The following is a 12,538-nucleotide window of genomic DNA, read 5'->3' as shown; positions in this document are numbered from 1 at the left end:
ACTTGTAATCAGATTTACATTAAAACTATTACAATGATATGTTTCATAATATGAATCATTACCATAAATACATTGCATTGCATTACATGTAACTTACTGTACACAACACTGTGGAGCAAAAAGTATTAATAAAGTAAAAACAACAGAAATCATTTACAGTGTTGACAGCCCTTCTATTCCCTAAGTAGTAGCTCGGGTGTCAGACTTTACAGTCAAACCCTCACATGGTTGTTTTCTCAGAACACAGTAAAACATCACTTCTCCCAACTTTTAAATAACTTCCCTTGGGCTGCACTGAAGAACCACCATAAGACTGAAAAGCTTGGCTTTAAACTCACATTTTAATATTCTATGCAGAAAAACACATTTCACACATACAAGTTGTAAGATCTGCGGCTCTGAACTGAAGTTGAGAGCCTCCGGTTAACGCTGTAGTAGCCGGCTCATACATTAGTTGCTAACAGCTGTCATGTTAATTTCTGCGGTAAAGTGTTTAGGAGATGTTTTCTTTCTTTAACATGGGCATTTATAGATACTCAAAGTCCTGCAACCCCCCACTAGCTAGCTTGTGTTTCATTAGGTCCTGTGGGTGTACCATAGAAGGTTTCTTTAATCAGTCTTTCTGAAAAATCATATCCCTGGGGTTTTCTGTCAGTATTGTAAGGTACATGAGTATCTGCTACTGGCTAATTATACCATTATACTTATAAAATACAATGTGTACAGTATATAATAAATAAACTTGGATTAAGTTATCTAAGTCATAGGATATCATGGGTAGCATGGGTAACATTATCGTTAAGATTAACATTGTCATCATATTAAGCATATTAAGCATACTATGCAAACAATTTATGTGGCAATTATATATTTATTTTTTTATTAGATTTATTAGTTAGATTTTTAAACGGACTCTTGATATATTGACCCCTTGAATGTCAACTTAATTATAATAATTAAGTTTTGTATATATATATATATATTGTATATTGATATACAAGGGTATCGTGGTATTGCTTGTTTTCCTTGTGTCTTTTGGATTGTTATTGATATAATTAATTGTATTGTTGTATATGTTTTGTATCATATATCAAATATAGTTCTTTGAAAAAAAGTGTCACAAAATAGCTAGAGCTTGGTATTTCGAAGTAATAACTCAAAGGCATTTGATGATTAGTCTTTTTAATTTATTCGTCACTTATCGCAGAAGCTTCCTTCTACTGTGGAGTCCCTGACATTTTAACCTGTGTGTGTTGTTCACTACTTGATGTCACATAAGACTCATTAACATCATTATGAGCATAAAGGGATTTGTTGGGGAAATCCTTGTCAAGAGATACAGGATGTGACCTTCGTGACTCGTGTAGCTCACATCAATGTGAACAACACACACAGGTTCAAATGCGATTTATCTTCTTCTTCTAAACACCTTCCCCGCAGTACCTGTATCCGTACATATAGAAACAGCACTTTCTGTTAATGTTTTTTGTGTCAGTGACAGACCTGCAATTCCTCGTGAAGTGGATGAAGCGCGTTTAACCTCTTCCCTCATTCAATAGTTTTTGTGTCTTCATGCTCTGCTGTACACTGCATTGTACAGGAGTTAGTTCCCTGTGCACTTTTGGATGAGGCTTGTCAGTTGCTACCACATTTGGCTTAAGAGGTACTGCTATTAGTGCCCTGTTCTCTGCAGGGTCAGTGCCTTTACAATGGTTTCCTTCTGCACTTATAACGATTGCTACGTTTGTTTGGTTTGTTGTGGGAGTATAGGGAGACCTAGACCCTCTCAGAGGACAAGACCATGTATGAGATGGAGGTAACAGAATGCAATTAAACATGTGATGTACCATCTGTAGGTTATGGGAGAGAGCTCATATGACCAGAAAGATCGGATGGCACGGTGCAATAATGCGGCTGTTTGGCGGATGATTGAATTTGTTATGAAGTTAACTAGCTGATAATCCTGGTCATTGTCAGTATGTGCCAGTTTTATGTTCAAGCGTATAGTAAATGCTGTTATTCAGAGGCTGTGGTGCCTCTATAGAGTATTCTGTTTCAGTGCAGTAGGTAAGTAAAGGGAGACTTGGCACATCTGTACTGTTCTGGTCTGTAAATCATCGCTTAGAGAGCCTAGAGACTATTCATGTTGTCAATGAAGCTTGCAGAAGCGAAAGGCAACAGAGAGAGAGTTTCTGTCGCAAATCTCATCCTCTCCTGACACCTGTCATCATTCACTTTTTTGCAGAAGAAGAGCAGTTTCATTTTGTGGACCCAGGAAGAAAATAGTATTGAATAACCCCCTTGGTCAAATATTTTTTGAGGAACTTCAGGCGGTGTGATAAATTAGGTGGCCCTGTAGATCGATAGCGGCTTCTTTCTTCAGAGCTCAAGATGGGATTTGTCAAATTTGATGGTAGAGAAAAGTCCATTAAGTTCATCACATTGACTGGCAGTAATTTGGAGGTAAGAAACAACAATATGAACTGTGTATATGTGCATGTGTGGGTGCGTATAGAGCAGGGGTCGCGAACCTTGTTGGCTGCGAGAGCCATAAAAGCCAAATATTTGTAAATGTGTTTCCTTGTGAGCCATACTGTCCGAGGTCCGTGCGACAGGGGGGTTCTGTTCACTCCTCTCCTTGCTTCCAATCTGTCTCTGACTGTAGGTGTGTGCGCACGGGTGTTTGTGTCGGGAGCGAAACAGAGCTCAAAATTGTGTGTGAGCCATATGGCGTCATCGAAAGAGCCATATATTGTATAGAGTAATGTATTGCCGAGAGTTTACTCATTCTAATTCTGATTAGTTTATCAAATCCAGTTCTTATTGAATCTCACTTATGCTTCTTTTATTTTTGTTTACATATATAATACTAGTATTTCATATAATAATTAATATATTATTATTTGTTTCAGTCTTTTACTTCTAAATGAGATTTTTCTAGAAATAACAGACTGCGAGATTGAAAGACTAGACCCTTCGGCTGAGAAAGAATAACATTTTAATCAGTTACCAGCAGGATAAATTATGTGATGTTGTTATGTAATGTTGACTTTGAGTCAAAAAACTCATTGAATTTATTAGCAAACATTTCATTTTCAATGGAGCATCGCTGCAGTAAAACTTTAATGAGACACAAGTCAAGGATGCTGTTACGGCCACGGCCACGGCCAATGCCGTCTGCTTTATTTATCTGCGGGGACTATTCTGTGGATGCATACACCTTATGTTTTCCTATTATGTATGCAGATTAGAATGTGTGACCCCCGCCCCTTGAATGGCTGCAGCGATATCTCTCCTCCCACCTTGGTGGAGACCGGTTGTGATTGGACGTACCTGTTCCGGTCCACCAATCCGAGGCACACTGGAGAGACCAGAAGACTACAAATGCTTGGCCAGCTCTACAGTCGAGGCCGCTGGTGTTGACAGCCATATGCATTTCTGTTTGGGTTTGAGATTGTCGTGCTCGGATATAGAGTATATTAAACGTTGTATATTGTACATGGCATATTGTGTTTCGTGTTCCGTGCTAGCTGTTCACATTCGTTAGTTTGGGACAGTTTGATCGTCAGCCTGTGGAACAAGCTGTTTAGAGAAATTTGCTAAGCACGCTAGGTGCTCCGGTGCTGTTTATGCCTTGTTATGTATTTTCTATTAATCCAGTTTTCACCCCGAGTTTGTTTTAGAATTGTTTGGGTTGGGGTTTTTTTTTTGTTAGTTGGCTTTGACGCTTCATTGCGCTTATGTTAAGAGCCCTCCCTGTGTTCCATTTTGTTTCTTGAAAGCAATTGATTGCTAATTGTTTCTAATATATTAATAAATATACTTTATTTAACATAACCATCAGGTTGTATGTTACTCCCTTTTCCCTTGCCGAGCCGGGTCGTAACAGATGCCAATAAGCACAAGAGGAGTACAAGTACAAAGTAAAAATAAAATAATTGTCTAAAATGCTTATCTGCAAAGATTCGAGAATTAACTAATGAAACCTGAACTAATTGCTTACTGGCCACTTGGAGAAGCGCATTAAACTGTTAACACAACATTAACATATTATCACCATATAAGGTTGACATGGCAAACTTATTTTTTAACTCGGTTTTGGTCTCCAACATCCCCCTGAGGGAAATTCCTGGCTCTTTAGCTGCTAAATACTTCATAATGTATATCAGCTAATCACGGACTTTGCTTTTCTGTCGTTTGGTGCTAGACAGGTAGCGTACAGGCTGTGAAACCAAAACAATGAGTTAAAAGATGTTAAATCACACTGTAGAACTGAAGAGAAACCGAAGAGTTGGATGATAAATCTCTGTGGATTTTTCGCTAAGAGCTACCCCTTTCATATATATGTAATGATTTGACTCATCGATAATACAATCATATGGATTGCAGCAGCATCTCCTGTAAACATTAACATTCAGTGTTCTTGAAAAGATCCATTTTGCCCATTACGAATAATCATGATTATGTTTTATAGATACAGAGCGGATAGTAAAACATACATATTTTTTCCCAGATGTTAATTAGGTTTGGTGGCATTCACTTAATTTAGTTGCTAACATTGATATAATGGTTAATGTAGTTAATGTAGTTAATAAGTGGGGTGGTGGTGGTCTAGTGGTCAGGCTTCCAAATAGAAAACCGGAAGGTTGAGAGTTCAATACCAGGGCTGCCACCATTGTGCCCCTGAGCAATGTACTTAACCCTGTGTTGCTCCAGGGAGACTGTCCCTGTAGTTAGTTCACTGTAAGTCGGTCTGGATGAGAACGTACATGCAATGTAATGTCATGTAATAAACATACATTACATTATTTACAATGTTCGGCCATAAAACAGATTAGACTGTTGCACTTGGTTTGGTAAGTATTACTTCACTTCTGTTCTTTAAAACTTGCCCAGTCTGCAAAGATGTATGCATGTATATTTGTGAATCTGTCTGCATTGGACTGCAAAATATTTCTGTAAGTCAAAAGTCAGAAGTTTTAATTATTCACTTTAATTGCCTCTGTATATACGTTTTGAGGAACTGAATAACACTGTATGATGGGGCTGCAGCTTAGTATTGTTTTAAACTGTGTGTTCAAATAAATAATTCATGAACTCAGGTCGTTTTAAAGCTGGAAGATTTAAGGGCAAACTAAATAACAGCAACGCACAATTAAGGAACAGAGAATCTCAGCAGTATTCAATCCTAATATGTCACTTGGTTAAACAACAAATACAAACATAGCCCTTGAATACACAGTGTTGTTCTGGATCACCATCTAAAGAATATTATGTCATCAATACTGGGTTATCTTGCAGAGCCTTCAGTTCTTTTTACCTCTTCATCATTTTGCCCTATAGATTCTTATCTGAAACACACACAAACAATGACATCTTGTCATTTGCTTTTACATAGGCACCATTCCAACAGTCCAACTTCTGGCATGCTAATGGTTAGGAGTCTTAATTAAAATGTCAAGGTGGCGATATGTCCCATTAAGGCTCCCCTCCCCTCCCCATGCCTTTTCTGCTTCTGATCCTCCCCAGGGACCTATTAGCCCAGGCCAAAATGATTGAAGTTCAAAGAGGTGAGCCCGAAGGTTGGACGCTCATCTCTTCGCGCTTCACCGTCATCCCAGCATCCTCCAACCCTGACCTTTAGCAAGACAGCCGTCCCCACTAATGTGCTCGCATATCTAATGAGAGAGGGCTTTAGACTCAGACCTCCCTGTCAGCCGTGTAGGCGATAATGCCACCAACCGTTACCCACCCTCCTCTTCCAGCCCGCCTCGATCCACCTCCAGACTGACTAAACAAAAAAAAAAAGGCAAAGTAATTTGTCAAGCTCTCCTGTCCCTCATTGTTGGCCGATCCTTTGGCACTTTGCATCTTTTTGATTCACCTTTCTCGCTTTCTCTCTCTATCCACTTCTCCAGCTGTCTTTCTCTTTTCTTTACAGTACCTGTTTTGCCTCTCCCTGTCTTCTTCCTTCCAAGGAAAGGTTATTGGAAAGGACAGGGCAGTGCCTGCTTTTCATAACAGGCTCCTGTGGCTGTCATGGAGTGGCAGGGCTATTCTAATGAGCTTCTCTCCCATACAGATGTAATGACGCTTTGACCAGATACATCAGATTGTGAGACGGACTCAATGCTATTTACATTATTGAAATGAGCAAACCAAAGTAGATGTCATTGGATTTGGTCAGGAAACTGAACTCACTGTCCAGGTATAGCCATTCAACGGCAGTTAAAAATGGCAAACCAGTTCATTTACCTAAGAACATAATGTAATGTGGTCGAACCAGGCGGCAAACTCAGGTTCTGAAAAGTGAAGCCAATGTGGAATTGCCTTTAACTGGCAAACTTTCCATGGTTGCAAAAATAAGTCTGATTGTATAGACGTTTATGAGAAAAAGATCCTACATCATTGTAAACATGAATTTATATTCTCAATCCATATTTTCAAGTCTTCTTTAATACAGCATGCTGTTCATTTCGTAAGTTATGGTCTCATTTAGAGTAAAATAGAATGTAAAGGCCCTGTCACACATATCCGTATGGCGGAAACGTATCTGAAAAATAGCTCACAATTTCCAAATACGTCCAACTTCGTCGGATCGGATCGGAAAAGTGACGTATACAGATCAGTGACGTGCAGTGAGGTTCATGGCTGGGGAGGCACTGACTCTTTCAGAGTCAGATTTACAAATATATGAACCCAACTCTGTAGCACTTTGAGTTTTGTTAATTCAAATGAAAAGTGCGCTTATAAATACAATTTATTATTATTATTATTATAACTGAGTACCTTATTCACCATTTTCTTGGCAGCATGTACATTGACTACTAGTTATTTTTCATATCTCATATCAGAATTCTTTATACACACACACACACACACACACACACACACACACACACACACACACACACACACACACACACACACACACACACACGGGTAAGGTACATATTTGGCCAAAAAAGAAGCTACATTTATAGCAGCTCAGAGATGTATTTGCTCTGCACCCTCCATAGCGTTTGTAGTCTGATACTTTGATACATTTTAATACAGACTGCACTATTAATAAAAAATAATATTTTGTTTAAGGTCAAAATGTAGTTTTTAATTTAAATATTGGATTGTTAGTCAGATCCTATTTTCAATAAAATAGTGGTCTTACCTTTACTTGTAAAATCTTCCATTTTTGTCTGTCAGTCGGAGAAAGAAACTAAGCTAAACGATGCTACAGTGCAGCTGACTGATGTTAGCTAGCAGTAGCTTGTTGGTGCTACAGTGCAGCTGACTGATGTTAGCTAGCAGTAGCTTGTTGGTGCTACAGTGCAGCTGACTGATGTTAGCTAGCAGTAGCTTGTTGGCGCTACAGTGCAGCTGACTGATGTTAGCTAGCAGTAGCTTGTTGGCGCTACAGTGCTGCTGACTGATGTTAGCTAGCAGTAGCTTGTTGGCGCTACCGTCTCTGCGTAGAAGAACAGCAGCTACACAAACCTGTGGGCTCACGTGCACCCTCTTCAGTGAGACTACTGTCTGCCTCACCTGGTGTTTTTTCACTGTGGCTTTATGTCACATCAGCAAGACTAAATATGTTACACACATACATTACATACATTAACTGGACTATGGAAAGTCATGACTCATAATAAAAGTGTCTGTAAACATTATATTGGCGACATACAGAGAGATAGCAACAGGCACGCGCCAAATGCATGCGCTCAACCTAGTTTGCGAGGGATTGCGCAATTGCGCAATGACACTCAGCTCGTCGCTGCCTCAGATCACTTCTCTCCTATATCTGAACAGAAAATATGCAAATTCAGCGATTTTGACTATAAAAATGATCAAAATGTTTGGAATCATACAGAAAATACATTTATAGCACAGACCAGTGGACAAATATACATTTATATTTTATTTTATTATTAGTTTTTTTACTTTTCATGATGACAGGGGAGGCTCTGATTTCATTGGATCGGAAAAGTGAACATATACAGATACGCATGTCTAACCTATTGATAGCGTATAACTTACTTATACAAAATGTATCAGACGAATACCCAACAAATGCATAACGTATACAAAAATATGGCGTATACAAAATATCGTCAATGCACGGGTGTACGTTGATACAAAGTAAGGTACAAGTACTATCCGTTAAGAGCATGCGGTGTTACGCTGGGGTACGTTGTTGAGTCTGTGAAAATGTTTTGAGTGTGTTCAAAATCTTCGGACGTACCCAATGTGTGCTGCATAAGTTATTTACCTACGTAAATACAGTACGTGAATACAGTACGTGAATACCTACCTACGTAAATACAGTACGTGAATACAGTACGTGAATACCTACCTACGTAAATACAGTACGTGAATACAGTACGTGAATACTTACCTACGTAAATACAGTACGTGAATACCTACGTGAGTACGTTAGAGATACGTTAGATATAGGCTACGTCGGCTGACGGTGAACCCTACAGCCAATTTATTGATAACGAGTGGATACCCTATTCCTACCCTATGTTAAGATTATGCCTGACGGCGGAGTAACATATAAACGTGTTTCTACAGTTCTATGTTCAGATAGCGTTTTGGGAGCTTATTGTGGTGTAAATATAGTATATAGGGTCCCTGTGAGTACCTCATCCTCACTTCTTCACAGCACGTCTTGATGAATACATCAACCATCATCGGAGAGCATGGAGCATGCTGAGCGGCTGCGACAAGAGTACATTCTGTTCTCCAGCATCAGCATGGCGTGAACCAAATGGCACTTTTCCAGCTCCGTTGGCCAGACGCTCTGATACGTTTTAAATAAGTAAGTGATAAGCTATCAATGTTTGACATACGTATAATAATTAGTTATGTATTCATTATGTATTCGTTATGTATACGTCAGCTACAACACCGCTGTGGAAAAGTTGGACGTATTTGGACTCTGACACATTTTGAGCTAATTTTCATATACGCCCTTTGACAGTGGATTTTCAGTTCATGATTCTAACATTTTGGTCGCTTAAAAATGTCTTGTTTAGTGTTCGGTTGTACTGAGCTCCACCCTCTCCTGTCACCTCTGGTTCCAAATAAGCAAGATGGCGATGGCCAAAACGCCAAACTCAAGGCTTCAAAACCGTAGGCCACTAACCAATAGGTGACATCACGGTGACTAAGTGCACTTCTCATATACAAGCTATGGTCAAAACTGACCTTCCACATATAAGACAGCATTGGGATGCAGCTAATGAACTTGTGTCCATGTTTGTGGTAAGCCTTGTTTCCCTCGAGAACTGTGGTAAAGCAGGCCAAAGTGGTTGTGTTAATGATGGCTGTTCATGTGTGTGTGAAAGAGAGATTGAGGACAAACTCTTTCAATAGAGAGTTGATCGCATCTCTTCTTGTACCTCCAACCCATCTCCATCACCACAATGACCGCACGCCAAAAGCACACACATGTGTCTGAAACCTTTGGGGCCTCCACAACCTTCCCTATTGACCTCCCCAGAGACAATTATCCCTACCCAACAGCCCCCTCCACCTCCACTTCTTAATGGCTGTGGGTGGGATGAGGTCAAGGTAATCACTGGGCCATGAATATTTGTACCCACTCACTTCATCAGTGTGAGATTACCAACAGGGAAATCAATGAGCAGTGCCCTAATGAAGGATCTACACTTGTGCCCAATGGACCTGTTAGTTTTTTTCTTTTCTCCTAATATGGTATCAATGATGTCCTCAGATACTGTGGCTCATGTATCATACAGTATGTTGCATTGGTGTATCAGTGCACATAGTCATGCAGTGATGGAGGAAGGCAGGCAATTCACAAAGCGTGCAGAATGTGCAAACTTTCATCAGGTTGTTTGAGTCATTCATTAGACTGCACATCAAGCAGCAGGGTTACTTTCATTAGCAATTGAGCTGAACAAGTTTCTGCATGCTGAGTGGGCTACGGTACATTCATGCTGTAAAATAACTGTGTTGTGTCAATAAAAAGCAATACAACTTTGACAGTGTTATTACGGAATGATATCAATGTTTTATGGCAGTGAGAGTTGCCTTTGTTCAAATGATCTCTGTTGAAATAACCCAATAAACAATGACACTTTGTCACTGAATACAAGCTCTTGTAAACCTCCAAAGAATTTGTGGGGTTTGCAGTGTTGTGCATGGCAAATATCTCGTAAACAATGATGGTGCAGAAATATAGCTACAGGAATCCCCCGGATTGGGTCGGAGTCATGATTTATATTTTCTGTTGGTTGTACATTTTCTAGGTTGGCAGACAACTGTCCTCCATCTGTATAGACACATGACTCATACTGTACTGTATATAATGCGCATGCACAGACAGTATGTGAAAAAAACGATTTTCTAGACAGAAACACACATTCATACACGGGCTCCATCAGGTGCACAGCACACACACACACATTCAGATACATACGCAAACACACAGAACTGCTTGGCCCTCGGTCTGCCGCGCTCCAGCAACCCTATCTTATTAAAGCCTGTCAGCATAGCTAGCACTATCATAAGCTTTTTATTATTGACTCGGAAAATATGATAATTTGGAAATCACAGGCCGCCTCCTAAAGACTCCACCGTCACTTTCAATTTTAGCTTCTCTCCCTTCTTTTAATGGGAATGATGAGATAGCAGGAACTTCACAAGCTTCATGAGTTACACACTTTTGCCCTTCTCCCCCAGTATGTTATATTATTTATTTATTTATGTTTTTTTTAATTAGTACATTATAATTGAGGTCTGTCACCTATTGCACCTTCAAAGAAAGCTAAAACAAATTTAATTAAAAGTGGTATCTCCTTTCATAGGGGAAATTGAATTATGTTTGAAGTAGTGGAGATTGCCAACTGACAATATGTTTTCTTTATTAAATCAGCTTCTTTACCTTTCTACTTCAGTTTTTATAGCTTCCTTAAAATCCAAAGCAAATCCATTTCTGACGTTGCAGTGCCACTACTCTTTGCTATGTGCTCGTGTATGTTAAAATAAGTATATGCAATATTCATTTTCTGCTTTGTGAATTAAATTTAGCATCAGTGATCTGAAACCAAGCACTGCACATTGCATACATTAAAACTGGGTTTTGAAAGAAGAGTTTACAGATAGTAAGTTTATAGCTGAAAGTACAGCGACCAAGATGCCTAACTCATCCACACACAGATTTTCACTTCTTCTCCTATCTGCTCTTGTCTCCCTCCTCCCTCTTTGGGCTCTCAGCATTCTGGGATTACCTCCCTATCTATTCTTTGCATTCCCAGAGGCTCACCGTGTGATCCATAATTCAACAGTGCCCCTATTTCTGGCCAAACTAGAATTTGAACTGTCCCATAATCTTCATCTGGCACTTGGAGGCTTAATCGGAGTAAACACTGTTGCTTCAATATTTTATTGACCCTCTGTCTTGATAAGACATAATTGGCATTTCTAATCTGAAGCGAGGAAATCTCAGGAACAGGTCCGCAGTAAAACTTAGTGGTGCGCCACACGGGTGGTCAGTCTGAGGAGGTGGAGAGGGAGTGGGGGAAAGAGAGATGGACCAATATACAGTAGAGTAATCCTTCTTTCGTTAAACATTCTTGTGTTAACGGAAGGCCCTGCTCCCTCCTGGAAGGTGCAACAGGAGGGTAGCCCTGAGCTGTGGTCTGAGAGAACACTCTGGCTCTGATTGTGGCTATTTAAGCCTCTCCATTTGAAGAGGCTTTGTTCTGGAGAAGATGCTCCAAGAACAATGCTGGAGGGCAAGAATCATTCTGAGAATTCTGAGAAAATTCTGAAAAGCAATAAATGGTGCCCTCTTACCGTTTTAGACAAACCTGATTGCCCCAGTTGAGGCATGCAATGGTACAATCAGTGACTCTTAAAATAAAGAGCATCCCGGTAATGCTTTTTGATATTCTGATTAGTTCAAGCATCATGTTTTCGTGGTTTATACTCGTTTCATCTGGACTAAGCAAAAATACATCTTAATCAAAACAGAAGTGTGGGAATTCATCTTTCATTTGGTGAATTGAAGCATTTGCCTCTACTTTCCAATGTGTGGCTTTCCAAAGATATTACAAATAGCACCTTAAATGCTGCCACGCTCGCTCAGCCAGTGATGCGATTTTGAAAGTGGCTCTCCAGAATTTCACTCCCTTCTCTCCCCCCTTCCCTTTGATCTTGCCTGTTATTGTCATCTCACAATCCCAGTTTTGAGGGGGTGGCTTCTTGGCCTTTCTCCCATCTCCCAGGCTTTTTTAGGCAGACTCAAAGCAGGAGCAATTCCTAAAACTTCTCCCGAATTGTCATAAAACTTTTAACTGCGGTTAAAGAATGAGCAGACTGATATTCTGTTAACAATCCGCACACCTGCATACAATTTCACACTGACTTAAACAACAGAATGGGTTAGTGGGAAGGGAGAGCATCTGACAGAAATGTATCCATGCACATTTTGCATTGAAAACAGATTCCATTAGGGCCAAAGGTATTTCTCCCTGGTGCAGATCTTGTGAAAGTGAGAAAGATGGAAAATTGG

The sequence above is a fragment of the Cottoperca gobio genome, chromosome 5 (assembly GCF_900634415.1).
Source record: "Cottoperca gobio chromosome 5, fCotGob3.1, whole genome shotgun sequence".
Taxonomy (NCBI): Eukaryota; Metazoa; Chordata; class Actinopteri; order Perciformes; family Bovichtidae; genus Cottoperca; species Cottoperca gobio.
This window is presented reverse-complemented; position numbering follows the sequence as displayed.